The sequence below is a fragment of the Phodopus roborovskii genome, unplaced genomic scaffold, assembly GCF_943737965.1.
Source record: "Phodopus roborovskii unplaced genomic scaffold, PHOROB, whole genome shotgun sequence".
Lineage (NCBI taxonomy): Eukaryota > Metazoa > Chordata > Mammalia > Rodentia > Cricetidae > Phodopus > Phodopus roborovskii.
In genome coordinates this window covers 11,561,727-11,576,645 of record NW_026126470.1, presented here as the reverse complement: position 1 = coordinate 11,576,645, position 14,919 = coordinate 11,561,727, and the positions used below count along the sequence as shown (strand labels likewise).

The following is a 14,919-nucleotide window of genomic DNA, read 5'->3' as shown; positions in this document are numbered from 1 at the left end:
AGCTGAGAAGGAAGGTCAGCCAGGTGCTTTCTCTTCCTCTCTGAGTTAGCAGGTTTTCACTCCAACATGTGGCTCCCAAGTCTTCATTGGTAAAAATCAAACAACTGAGATTTAGATAAAAACAACAATTTTACTAATACAAGAAATATTTCAATAACAAAAATATTAAGATATTTTGAAGTTAGAAAATGGGGTTTCAAGACAAAATAAAAAGTGGAATAAAACAGACAGATACTAAGCTAGAGGAGTATGGAAAACAGTGAACACATGAGAAATTAGCAATATTACAGAAGTTTATAATTAAAGAAAAGAGAAATACCACATTGACTTCAGGATTCTTGTCAATCAGGAAACTGTCAACAGTTTGGTACCCAAGCAAATGTACAAGATAAAATACCCTACATCATAAACCACATATCTGTACTTTCCTTAATTCTGTCACAAATATCGAAGTAGAAGAAACCTAGGAGAGAAAGTATTAATCAGGTTTCTAGTTGGAGGGGGCACATCTCATTTTGGTGTGGAAAGCATGGGCAGCGGGAAAAGGCTGGTCATACTTAATCAGAGAGGGGACAAAGAACAGGAAGCAGGCAGGCTATAAAACTTCAAAGTCCACCCCCACTTCATCCAGCAGGTTCTGCCGACTAGGAGGTCTACAATCTTGAGAAATAGCAACATGAACTGGCACCCTCATGAGCATATGGAGGATATTTCACTTCTGACATTGTTTGGATGTGAAATGGCATGATACTGAATATATAAATAGACAGAGCAAATAAATGGAGACCCCAGTGGTTAAACAGTAACTCAGACCATATCATTACATTTTTGTACATCCAATAGCTCCAAATATTGGAATTCATCTAAGTGAGGAGAAACACAGAGTCTGTTCCCTGCTTTATAGTGAGTACAAAGTTATCTCTGGAAATGTATGTGTGATTAGAACAGACAGGCATCTCCCAAGGAGCCCAGTGTTCAAAACAGGCATCTATCACCAAGGTCTTCCACACTGGAAAGAGGAGGCGGTTGGAGTAATTCATAGAGGAGGCAATAAAGGCCAGGGCTAAAGATGAAAAGAACAATATTCTAGCAAACCTGCTGAGGCAGGATTGTCTAAATTTCCTGACTGATTAAAAGTGACAATAAAAGAAAGACAAAAGGTAAAGAACTATAAGTTTATACTTTGGAGACACCAAAAGGAAAGTAGACATTTGGAGAGCAATAAGTAATTTAGGAGGTTACATGGGTTTACAGGTAAAAAGTAATAATAAGCTTGTTTCTTCACACCATATGCTAGGCCAAAGCCTACATCTATTCTGATGGGTCTCATCCCAACTGTTTTTATTTGTACATAAAACAAATTGCATTATTGTTTAAAATAGATTCTATTTTTTTCTCTAAGCTGGGTATCATAAACATATATATATATATATATATATATATATATATATATAGTTTGTATATATGTGAGCATACATAAATGAATGTAGTTTCTGCTTATATATCGGATTACATTTTCCTATCCTCCAAGTTCACATATGGATTATTGAAACCCATAGTTGAAACTAAATAATATTGATTTTATTCATATAGACATAACAAAAGCAAAGTATCTAGTCTTACCCATAATAGAGTATTTAAATATAAATTACTTTCTACATTACATTATTCTATTTAAATAACTATACTCAAGTAATTCTAATGAAATCACATTTTTTGTAAACAAGGATTATTTGCAAACACTGCCTAGAATCTATTATGAGTTAAAGAACCTTAACTTGCTAGCATACAATTTAGACATGTGAATTGTTCCTTAACAACACTAAGACACATTCCAGGTATGGATCCTTTTACAAAGATATCTGCCTTTCAGAATACATATATATGGTGTAGCTATATGTAATGTACAATTAATGATCATAAACTAAAATATCTAGCACTTATCCTGATTTATTTTAAACAAAATTTCAGTGCATATAAGCACTCATAGAAGTCACAAAGTAATTGGAAAATCAATACATCAGCCTTTGAGGTTCTAAGCCAAGACAGCAAGATATCTTTCCCAGGGTTGTTAGAGGTCACTAAGAAGATAATGGGAGAATGTTCTCCTTTGCAACAAGAAAGGCACACGTAGCTATCATGTGGATTGAAATGTGTAAGTAACTAGGGTCTCAGTGCTATGCAATATTAACATTTGCAAAACATTCCCACTGATAAACTTTAACATATTGACTAGAATGTACTGATCACTCACACCCAGTTCTCAGATTTGATTGTTCTCAACCCAACTAGGTTTTCTTGTTTCCAATAGTCTTCATTAATTAGGTATGGCCTACTTTCCTTCAGTGTGCAAACGTCAGTTCATTCTCATAGTCTTTTTGGTTTCTCTGATATATTTCATTAAGATATCTTCTGATGTTGTAGGGAGATAGATAAATTGTACTCTAGATGTGACTAACAAAATATAGTCTCCATAAATATTATTATAAATTCTCAGTTATTATTTGGAGTGATTTCATGAACATTGTAGCAACACACAACCAGCAGAGAGTACCTTAGTATGGATTTATAAAATATTCGTTCTGTACCCACAATGTGTACAATAATGCCATCACTGAGGGCATAATGCAGCATGGTCTCTTGGCATATGCATGCAAAAAGCTAGATATTTATGAAATAGTAACTAAGAAACATATATTTTTTAAAGAAAATAACCTTGTCCTCTCATCAGTTCTGTCCTACATACTGTTACACTGCCACTATACAGATGAAGTAAGAGAGTCCTTTGTCAAAAGTCATACTGCTATCTTGCTCTGGAAATGACAGTTCGGTGAAGTCCACATTTGCAAACATTATGCTACCATTACAGTGCAAAAGAACACCGCGATAGGTAGCCTCTGAAACATCATAACACAGGGACAAATAGAAAGCAAAGTATCTGGGCCTCAGAGTGCCTGGGAGGGAGATACGTTATGTTAACCCAGATAGTCAGATGAGACACAGTATTATTTCCTCCAGTGCTTTTAAACAGTAAACTCAAAGGAGTTGTACTACTATCAAATGTGTTACAGAAGAAACAAAACTTAAATAATGAAAAATGTATCCAGGTAGAATAGCAGTTACAACTATAGTTCCTATTTATTCCAATACAAATCAGAAAGTTGAAAATCACTTGGGTATATTTCCTGGAAAATGCCCTGAATCTATTAGATCTTCCTAATAGATTCTAAAGGACCAGACATATAACTTTCTCAAAGAAATACAACTTAAAACTGGTAAGTAATGGAACTGCACTATCTATCCAAAGGATTTTAATTCTATCCAATTGTACAATATAATCTGTCATGACGTCCAGCTAATAAGATGGTTAATGGACACCAGCTTTACTAAGTTAGCACTGGTTTCGTTTATTGCACCTTCTCTAATGTATTCACTTAGAGCAAATTTGTTAGGGAAACACCAATCATTGGCTTAACTGTCTGAATTCCTCCCCTTTCTAAGCTCCTGTTAGAAAAGGACTACAGGAAGTTTCTGGGTTGTTTTGTCGTTGCTGTTCTTCTATGGCGTAATGGATCTAATGGTCTGTGCCTTGGATAACAGAATCCTTTCAACAATTCTTAAAAGTGAACTTGGATCAGCAGCATCAACACCACAAGGTCAATCAATCGCCTGGATGCTTGTTAAATGCAAGTTCTCAGGCCATCTGAACCTACTGAAGGAGAGTGGCTCTTAGGTGATGGAAACACATGTTAAAGTTTGATAGCTTACACTTCAGATTTGGATAGATGATTATGATGAACGAAACTGGAACCACAATATGACTAGCTTCTCTTTGACATAAGAATTTGTAATTGAAGGCAGATAAAGGAACCGTTCTCTTTGTACTCCCCCTTTTCTGCATAAAGGCAGAATACAGATTTTTCTCTTAGTAGAGAAACTCCAGAGAAGACAAACAAACCTTACCTCCATTACTTTCATCCAATGTAGTTAGGACCCTGAAGTCTTACCCCAGTGGATATCTAAAACAGCTATCTATTGTTCTGGAATTACTTTACAAAACTATTGTTCATTGTGGAGGATTCTACATACCCTGGGATTCTAAACAGCCACACTGAATGTTTTTTCCTTAAGGTTTTCCTTATGTAATGCACACGGCACTCATTAACCCAGCTCTTTTATCTCTAGTTATCTGTCATTTTGTTAAGGAGACCCAGCTGAACATGATGGAGAGGAAAAGATCACCTCGTCATCATGAATGGCTAGGAGGGATAAAGGCAAGGAAGGGAGTTTATGAGAGTCACCATTTGAGCTGCTGTCACCACAGAAAGGTGCTAAGGGGGAGGGGGGCCAAGGACACCGGGAACATTGAGCTGAAGAAATTTCCTGTCTGATATTTTATACTTTTAACTTCAAATATGTTACAAGAGACAGATTTTAGAAATGTTCTAATTTTAGTAAGATTTAGTATATTAATGCTTGCCTTTAAAATGGCCAGCCAACATACCTACTTCCACAGTAGACTTCTTTGTAAAGTATATTTAGTGCTGTGGAAAATACTTCATGAATGTTCTCATAAATTCTTATAAAACAGATGAATGTTGACACACACCCTTTCCCTAATACCGTGTGTTCTGCAGTATTTGTTCAAAGAAAGTGTGAACTTTCCAAAACCATGTTACGGAAGGAAAATGTTAACTGGGAAGCACTAACTTCCATATACAAAGCTTTGAATTCATTAATCAACAAAATATCAACAACAACACAAACAATAGAAAGAATATGAAACAACAAAAGATGTTTCAAAATGAGGTTCCTGATCAAAATTAAAAAAAAGACTTGAGCATTTACAAATTTATCTAGGTAAAGAAATAAGAACGTTCTTCCAAACTTGCCTAAGTGGGTAAGCAGGGGAGGGGGATGGTGGAAGTACATGTGTGCCATGGCATGTGTGTGCAAATCAAAGGGATTGGATCTCTCCTTCTATTAGGTGGTTTTCTGGGCTAGAGCTCAAGGCATCAGGTTTGGAGGGACACATGTGCCTTTACAGGCTCGCTCATAGCACCAGCACATTCTTCCAAATCCTTAGCTTACATTTTTATCTATAATGTCCTGACCCAGCTTTCCTCGGAATTTGGTTTTGGAGGTAGATGATTTATATTATTGTGTGTGTGTGTGTGTGTGTGTGTGTGTGTGTGTGTGTGCGTGCGTGCGTGCGTGTGCATGCATGCATATGCGTGCACGTGTGCATGTGCCTGTGCTGGGCATAGTGAATCATACCTTTCATCTCAGCATTCTGGAGGCCTAGGCAGGCAGATGAGTTCAAGGCCAGTCTGGTCTACAAAGCTAGTTCCAGGATAGCCATGATTACACAAAGAAACCTTGTCTCAAAAACAAACGAAAAACAGAGAGCCAGAGATACCTCAATTTCCTATGATTTGTACTCAATCCTTCTATACTTATAATGATTCTACAAGAACAATAAACCTTTTTGACCTATATGTTTGTGGGGCAGTAAAGCACATTAAGATCAAAATATAAGAAATAACATGGTTGCACCACAACATTCACCCTTGTCTGACTTGATTTATTTTATTTCCTTAATCTTATTCACTTTCTATTTTTGAGAATATCCTTGAAATATATTTTATTACTTAGAATATTTAATTTCAATTTCCAGTACTCACTATCTTAATTCAATTTTTATTCCCAAACAATATCACGATGAGACTCGTGATAAGCTACTAAATTTTTTTTAATAAGATCATACTCACCCTCCATGTTTCCCCTACAACTCTCTCCCACATCCCTCCAACACATTTTCCTCCCAACTTTGCTTACTTTTTTGCCCACTATGCCCATTTAGTGTTGTCTATATGTGGAAGGCAGTGATATCATCAACTAAAACACAGGTAATTCACCACCAGTAATCAGACTGTCAAAGGAGAATGCTTTGTCCTTCTCCAGCAGCTCTCAACTGCTAATAAATAGCACCTGAGGAACTTTCTTCACCTACTATGGAATTTTAGTTGGCTTGATCTTGTACAGATCTTATGCAGATAACCAAGGGCCTACTGAGGCAATTACCGCAATAAACCAGAAGAGAGAATTTAAAAGTAGCTCCTCTTCCTTCCTCTAGTTCTTATATTCCTTGTCTGTGTGTGTGTCTATGTGTGTGTGTGTGTGTGTGTGTGTGTGTGTGTGCGCACCCGAAAGCGCACCTGCGTGGTCCAATCACTTTGACATAATCTGTAATCACTGTAGGAGTAGCAATTTATGAACAATTAGGTTTCTCTGACTTTATGCTCACATTTGTTTTATGGCTATTGTGGCTTTGATTTTTACAAGGTCACTGATGTCCTCCTAGGAAATATATGTAATTTCAGCTATACACTGGACCCCCTTTATCTTACTCCTTTCTAGCAGGCCACTAACTGAGAGGTAAACATGACATCATACATTAGTGCAGGAATAAAACATGAATGTACATACACATAACCTTACATTTAGTTTTTAAAGCTAAATTCCGTTTTCCCTTTAACATTCTGGTTTAAATAGCTATAAAATTAATTATGAATGGGCAGTGGTGGTCAGCATGCCTTTAATCCCAATACTTGGGAGGCAGAGGGAGGTGGATCTCTGAGTTCAAGACCAACTTGGTCTATAGAACAAACTCCAGGAAAGCCAGAACTACACAGAAAACATGGTCTCAGAAAAAAAACATAAAATAATTATACACACACACAACATCACATCAAGTCATGCCAATTTATCTGTATGGGATCTTTTGGGATCTTTATTTTAAACTGCTGTTCTACTGACCATTCTTAACAAAAGATACATGCTTATTTTCCTATGTTCTCTCAGTGTTTTACTGTTGTTGTCCTGTATCCTCTGGAAAACATTTACTATAAAATGTTATGAGCTCTTTCCTGCCAACCTGGTCCCACAGCACCATCAGCCCCAAATAACAAACAGAGACACTGTATTAATTATGAAACTGTTGGCTGGTTACCAGTGTTTCTTATGGCTAGCTCTGTCTAAATTATTAACCCATAATAGCTAACATATGTATTTGTATATGGTCTTACCTTACCAAGAATGCCAGATTCAAACATCCATCCTCTCTCCCCAAGTTCATATCACAATTCCTCTCTCCTACCTCTCCCAGAATCCTGCTTGTCTCCTAGTCCCACCTATATTGCTTCCCTATTGGCCAGCAGTGCTTTATTCATTAACCAACAAGAGAATGGCATCCCCCATCAATAAAAGCATTCCAAATTGGTAAGAATTATCATTTATATCAACATCTAACACTCTATACTTTAACCCCCCCTCATTTTAGTGATAATAAAATGTCTCCAAAAGTGTTGAAATCAGCACTAACAAAGTGTTTAAAAATGTTATCTGGTGTATAAGTGCTCTAAAGTAAAAGAAAAAGAAAAGAAGGGGACGTTTTATAAGGAGCCAACGTTATCATAGCCTAAATCTGGAAGTAAATTCTGATTGGCCAACCATTACACATTTGTAGTTATGCAAGAATTGTTTTCCTTTTAGAAAAAGAAAACATGAAAAGGAAAGCATAAGGTGGACTGTGGGCTGTCTCCCTATGATCATCTCTGAAGGTGACCCTTTTGGGGGAAAGCACATGTTATATGTTCCCATTGCACATGAGGAGTTTCATCACCACACACAAATTAGGAAGGCTGCTATGGTGCACAGAAATTATCCATTACACAAAGTCAAAATTAATGAAAAATTGAGTTCCTTTTGTGTTTGATTTTCATCTATCTGCACTCAATTATAAACCAGCTATCAAAGAAAGCTGCCCATCAGTTAATTCATAATGACTTGTGCTACCATTGATGACTTGCTGAAAATAACTCTGTGACTCCTCATTTGAAAAATCAAAAGGGAAAACAGAACTGTAGAAGCTGTTTCTCCTGACACTGCCAAGAGAGCTACAGAACACAGGGGTCAGTTTTAATATAAACAAGCTAAAATAAGATTGTATCTATACATTTAAAAGATGCAAGTGAATTAATTTTTTTTCTTTTGTTGCAGCTGATTGTCTCTAATTAGACACCGATGTACTATGTACTATCCAAATTCTATTTTTTTTTTTTTTTTTTTGGTGAAAATCCTTCAAGGTTTGAGAAACTATTCAATGAAGATATATCTCAAAAAGCTGATACATACTATGCTAGGGGATAATATTAAATTATTAATTTGAGATGTGTGCGTCATCATGTCATGACTGGAATTTTTCACACATTAGAAGCATCAACCACTAAGCATTCTGGTTTCTCACACATCCAGAGTAAATATATTTTGAAGCCTCCTATCTTAACAGGTCTGAGCCACAAAACCACAGTATTGGACCTTGTCCACGTATACACAGGTGACTTAAAGTAGTATTAAAGCCACTTTCAGTCATGATTTGAAATAATGATGAATTGAAACCATTATTTTTGGCGATCTATTGTTTATGATTTATTAAAGCCACTGGAGATCAAAATAGCAAAGCAGCCATACTAATTAACCATAGAATCCAGGCAGTGGTGACACACACCTTTAATCCCAGGACTCAGGAGACAAAGGCAAATGGATGTCTCTGAGTTCAGGGCCAGGGTTACATGAGAAAGAATGAATCTAAAATAGTAACATAATTCATGCCTTTAATCCCAGGACTCATGAGCAGTAATTAATAAGACAGGAACAGGGTCTCAGAGCTGGCATTCATTCTGCAGCCATGCTGAGAAGAGGAAGCAGTCTGAGGCTTGGTGGGAGCTCATGGGAGCAGGATAAGCTCTTTCAGCCTAAGGGAGAGGTAAGAGCTAGGGACTTGACTGCTTTGCTTCTCTGAACTTAAGCTTGAAGCTTCAACCCCAATATCTGTTTCTTGATCTTTTATTTTTCATGGTACAATCATTCCCCAAATTGTATAGATTTAATTTGATATTTAAAAAACAGGTAATGTAGTATTTGAAAACAGAATGACAGTGTTATGGAGAAAAAATGGTAGAGTGTAAGTACTATAGTTATATAGAATATTTATTATTTAGCTTTTTGATAAAGATAAAAGCCAGAGAAAGAACCACTAAATAAAAGTAAGTCTTTCAAATCTTTGCGAGTAAGTAAGTGCATTAGTCACTTTCCTGGTGTTGTGATAAAACAAAATGGCCATGGAAAGTTTTAAAAGAATGTTGACCTAGGTTTACAGTACTAGGGAGTCCACCGTGGAGGGGAAGGCATGGCAGCGGTCAGCAGACATGGGAGCAAGAGCAGGAAGCTGAGAATTCATTCCCTAAAATGGAAGCCTGGATCGGAGGGACAGAAGTACAAGTGGATCAAGGCTTTACACTCTCAAAGCCCTGTCCCCAGGGATCTATTGCCTGCAGCAAGGCCCTGCCCAGGTCACCAACTGAGGAACCAGGAATTCAAATACCAAGCCTATGGGCCTCATTTCTTATTCAAGGCACCATGGTAAGGTGCCTTTCCAGAACTAAGATGACAAACTTTGAGGCTGAGGATGTAGTTCTAACCAATATGTACAACACCTGCACGTAATCTTAGGCAACACACACACACACACACACACACACACACACACACAAGCTGCTACGGTATAATAAAAACTCAGGAGTCAGAAATTAACATAAAGACTTGATAAATTCAAGGAGCAGCAGAGAGTCTATTGGCTGATCTCTCTCCATGTTATTCCCTATCCATCAGCCCCAGAAATCCAGCATGAATCCCTTTGCTCTCATTCTGTCCCTCTCTAGACAACCTCCTGCAAAGCACACACACACACACACACACACACACACACACACACACACACACACACACACACACACACACACAGACTCAACAACAAAATACTCATTGCTCAAATAGGATCTTTAAGTAACAAGAAGCATAGAGCATGGTAAAGATTCAGTAAAACAAACTAAAACTAGTATCTGTTTTCCTGAGGAATTTTTTTTTTCTAAGTCTGACGTTAACAGAACAGCTCCAATACACAGAAATTCTATTTATTAATAAACACTGTTTAAGATAGTATATTAGTAAAGGCCCTGTTTCTAGGAAATTATTATTTTAACAGATTTATACATGTCTTCTACTTTCAGTTTGATATGAAAATGTAAAGATATTTCCCATGATGAAGTACAGTTATTTACGGTGAATACACTATCCATTCATGAAGACAGAAATCATGGAGCAGTTCCTACAAATCAGCTGACATCAAGCCTCTAATACTTGACTGTGTAAAAAGTGGAACTACCTGATCAATTACAGACAGGGTTATCGATTGTTCTATACCTGAAGTAGATACTGGGCACAGCATGAGAAGGAACAGATTCTATAAGGTGAGAAGGGGAAAGGAATAATCAGTGAAGGGAAAGTGGATTTGAGAGTATGGACAGCATCACTGCAAAATGCTGGTTGTTTCTCAGACTACTGTACAGGAAAGAGTCATTCTGAATAAAAAAAAGAGACTGCTCAGACCTGAGAGAAGACTAAACTAGTCATAATTAGATACAAAAAAAAAATTGCTCAAGTGATGTTCATAAGGGTTAGAAAGCACAGGCCCCAGGAATGGAGGGCTTCGTGCAGGGAGCCAAGTGGAATGGAGTTCATAATGGGAAGTATAAAGCATGTTGATGTGAAGATAGGCAAGGGTCCATTTAGAGTAGTCATACATGGGATCATGACTATCAAACAGGAATGTACAGGAACACATGAAAATCGATCAAACAAGTTCCTTATCAATTGACTCAAACTCTCAGAGAAAAGCACATGGGATGAGGAATTTCATCACAAAAACTTCAAAATAGGAGAAGGACACAAAGAGATTGCATGCCTCAAAATGATGACAACTCGGACTATACTGTGAAAATGGGGACAGGAAGTAAGAAGTTTAATAAAGACAGGCCCACATTTGGAAAAGAATATGAAATGGAAAGGTGTGTCTTAGTGCTCCTAGTGACTTTTTTCTTTTCACACACAAATTCATGAGAAGCATTTCTATTGTCCCTCCTTTCCTCATGTCCAGGGCTGACAGTGCAATGCTTCAAGTACAAAACACATAAAACCAAATAGTTGTTAACTATTATATTCGGAGAGAAAAATCTAACTAAGATTGCTTTTAACTGAGAGCTACAAGCATAAAATAGAAAGGAACACTTGTACTCAGTCACTCATCTTTGAAGTCACAGGATTTACTCTATAGACAATTACCTCAGATATTTAAATTTTTACTTTGTGCTTCCCATCAACATGTTAAGGCAGTTACACACAGGGAGAGACAAGAAAGGAAAGAGAGGAAAAAAATGAGTCAATTTACCAAGGCTTTATTCTCATCTACAGGGAAGAGGCCATTTCCTGGTATGTTATTTGGGCTCATTAGCATTCTTATTGTGTTTGCAAACACAAAGAATCATCATCTCTGTGCCAAAGGAAAGTATCTAATTCTACCTATGCACTCTCTCACAAATTAGATGTTTCGGGGTCTTAAAGGTTGATTAAGTTGAACTGGATAACAACTGAAGTAAGTAAGGACTTTCTGTAGGTCACAGAAGAAAAAATATATCGCATATAATAGTAAGTAAGGACAGGACATCACAAGCAACAAATGATCAGAATGACCAGAATCTTATGATCACTACAGGAATGCAGTGACCCAATGGAAGCCTCAAATCATTAAATATTCTACTGAGCAGAAGTGCTTTCTGCTTCTTCAATCTCAAAGGGGTTATTTTGAAGTTGGAATTGAAAAGGGCCAACTCCCCAGGGTTTCTTTACTCACCCCAGCAAATAAGTAATGGCAAAAATACACTAACAGAACAAGACAAAATGAAAAAAGGAAGCCCTGAACTACAACAAAATTGTAGAAAACTGGAAAGCAGTTACAAGTCTAAGAAAGTAAATAGAGAGGCAACAATGGGCTAGAGGAATGGTTCAATGCATTGCAGCACTAGATACTCTTGCAAAGGACCTGATTTTGATGCCAGTTCTAAGGAATCCTTTGCCAACTTCTGACCTACATGAGAACATTCTGTGTGTGTGTATGTGTGTGTGTGTAAACATGAAGACAAAGCATTCACAAATGTACATTTTTTTAAAATATTGTGAAAAAGAAAGGCAAATCTATAATCTGATTTTACTACAGGAAGAATGCTAAAATACTCACTAAATGGTCCTCTAAAAAACTCAGCCTCCAAAAGCCCTTAGGACCAGGAAGAAGACAAGACTGCTTAGACAAATCAGCATGGCTCCTGGGTGCTGCCTCTGTTATTTGGAATAGGTCCATATATAACCCTCTGCAACACTATGTCCCACCCATAAACAGAATATCCCAGATAACTCATTAATTTTGTGATCTTTAAAACTTACATTTCAGAAGTACCCCTTTTCTAGCGATATAATAAAGGATGGAAACAAAAAATACAACTTCTATTTTTTTTTTTTTCAAAAGACTTAGCTAGCAAAATTCCAAGTGTCACTATTTGTCTTCATGTCTCTTTTCTAGCTATCAATTCTGAAACATCTAAATATGTTTTACAATTGGAAAGCAGGACCATCCCACTATGTGATAAACTACATCTGTCCACATTTAGCCCTAAATCCTAAGATGGTGTTATGTGCTGACGGTGCTACTGAGAGATAATCAGTCTATGTGGAGTAACAATGTTAGTCTGTTATGAGTAAAACTCACCAGAGTCTGCACGTATGTACTCTCTAATACCCTACCTTCCTTTCTGTCTACCATGTGACAAAACAAAAAAGCCCCAATTCTGTGACCAGAAAGAGAGAATTTAGAACATAATCATCATAGTCTTTAGGACTTCCAGAAGCTAAAATTGTAAACAAATACTTCTGTTCTTTAAGCAAGCCATCTTAATGGCGTTTTGTCCTGGCAACAGATAAGCCTATGGGCAATGGTCACATGTGCCTTAAGTCCCAGCACTTGGGAGGCAGAAGCAGGTTGATCTATGAGTTTGAAGTCAGCCTGGTCTACAAAGCAAGATCCAGAACAGCAGGGACTATTCAGAGAAATCCTATCTCAAACAAACAAACAAACAGATACGCCTGTAGAATTGCTAAAAGGATGATTCCAAGAAGCCCCTAATGTACTTTGTTTTACTGCCTGGTAAGCAACAGTGAAATTGTTGCTTACCAGTTAGCTATATTAAATAGTGAAAAATCAGTTAGTTTTAAAATGTCATTGCTAGTCTTTCAGTTTAAATTAGAATCACAAATAAGAGGGAAAGGGAGGAGAGGGGAAGAGGAGGGGAGGGGAGGGGAGGAGGGGGGAAGAGGTAAGGGGAGAGGAGGGGTTATGGGATGGAAATCTTCAGTTTGCCTGGAGTGAAACTTTAAGTGTACCTTCCTGGTCTACCCACACATTTCTCAGGTACAGATGCTGGCCAGTGTGAATCCTAATTCCTGGAATTTTGATTACTAAAGCTTTGGGCAGGGTCAGTTTCCAACAAGATATCAGAGATAAAAGGGAAATGAAGGGCCAGATAATTTGTCTCCATTATCCCTCAGGCTCACTCTCCTAAAGGCTACTACAAGCCAGTTAGTTCTCAATAAAAAGTGCAATGCTTCTCTCCAGATAGTGTACTCTCCCACTGGGGTCCCAGTTACTAATCTTCTCATCAGGTGGCAGGGAAGGGGTTAAAGCTTTAAGACTTCCACCTCAACCATCCTTTGAACTCACTAGTTCCTTCCCTGCAAGCTCAACTATGACAACTGCCTTTCTGAAAATAATACCGATTTAAACTGTACTATGTGAGTGTGCCATTTGCTTCCCCCTTGGGACCTGGATCAATACACACCTTTATGCGTTCATCACTCTCAGGTTAGAATGTCTTCCTGCTAGCTCTCTGATAAACTTCTAAATATAATTCCATGTATGCTTGAATGTCACTACCACTTGTAAGTTTCTGTGTTGCCATTACACAATGAATATATTTATTCGTTGTTTGGTCTAATAGTATTTCTACTTAAAAAAAAAAAAATATATATATATATATATATATAATATATATATATATGTGCACACACATATATATACATACCTATATACAAAAAAGATACTTAGTAACTAAACAATCTGTTAACTTCCTCTATGTTTTCCTCTTTGTTTCTTTTTTCACTTATTCATTTTTAATAATGGTATTAAAGGCAAGAATTTTTTAAAAGTATACAAAATAGATTTAAATAAAGTACATTGAAGTAAGAAAAGCATGAATAATATAAATGTAATTATCCTTCAGGTAAGTAGTCTTTCTTGTATCTTTAAAGCCTTGAAAGTTTAAATTATTCTATCATTTTATCTTTAAATGTCATTCATTTAAAACTTTAAGAATCTTATTATAACATGATATAAGTGGTTCAGTGTCTTCTTTTCAACAGTTAGTTGAAAACTTGCAGAGTGAACAAAGTTATAATTTCAGTGGCAGATAACACTTATTTTGTTAATGGATATAAGATAATTCATAAGAGATAGTCACAAATAGGAAAAGTAAATCCCTTTGTAGAGTAAAATAAATTTTCAGGTTCTGCTTAAAATGCAGCTTTTCAATACCAAGTGAGACTACTCTAGGGTAACATCAAGGTAACGGGCCAAAAAACTCCTATCAGTGGATGTTCAGAGAGAATGTAACAACTTAACTCAAAAAGCACATCAATTTTCACACTTAATAACTAAATGTGTCACTGTTTAGTATTATAAAACAGCCAAGTATACCCTTAACTCTTGAAATGTCTAAACACTGGCAATAATATCTTGTATCAGCTTCTACTTAATTACTTTGACCATGAATTTTAGAGCTTCATATTGAAGAGCAGTTACCTGTATAACAATATTTTTTAAAAAGCCACATGAGAATGTAAAAAGTTTTTTTAAAC

At 36.7% G+C, this 14,919-nt stretch overlaps 1 protein-coding gene across 1 annotated transcript in view; it reads right to left on the bottom strand.

Annotated features, from left to right (window-relative positions):
- Nucleotides 1-14,919, bottom strand: part of Gbe1 (1,4-alpha-glucan branching enzyme 1) — a 215,415-nt gene that overhangs the window by 120,024 nt on the left and 80,472 nt on the right. The window lies entirely within an intron of this gene.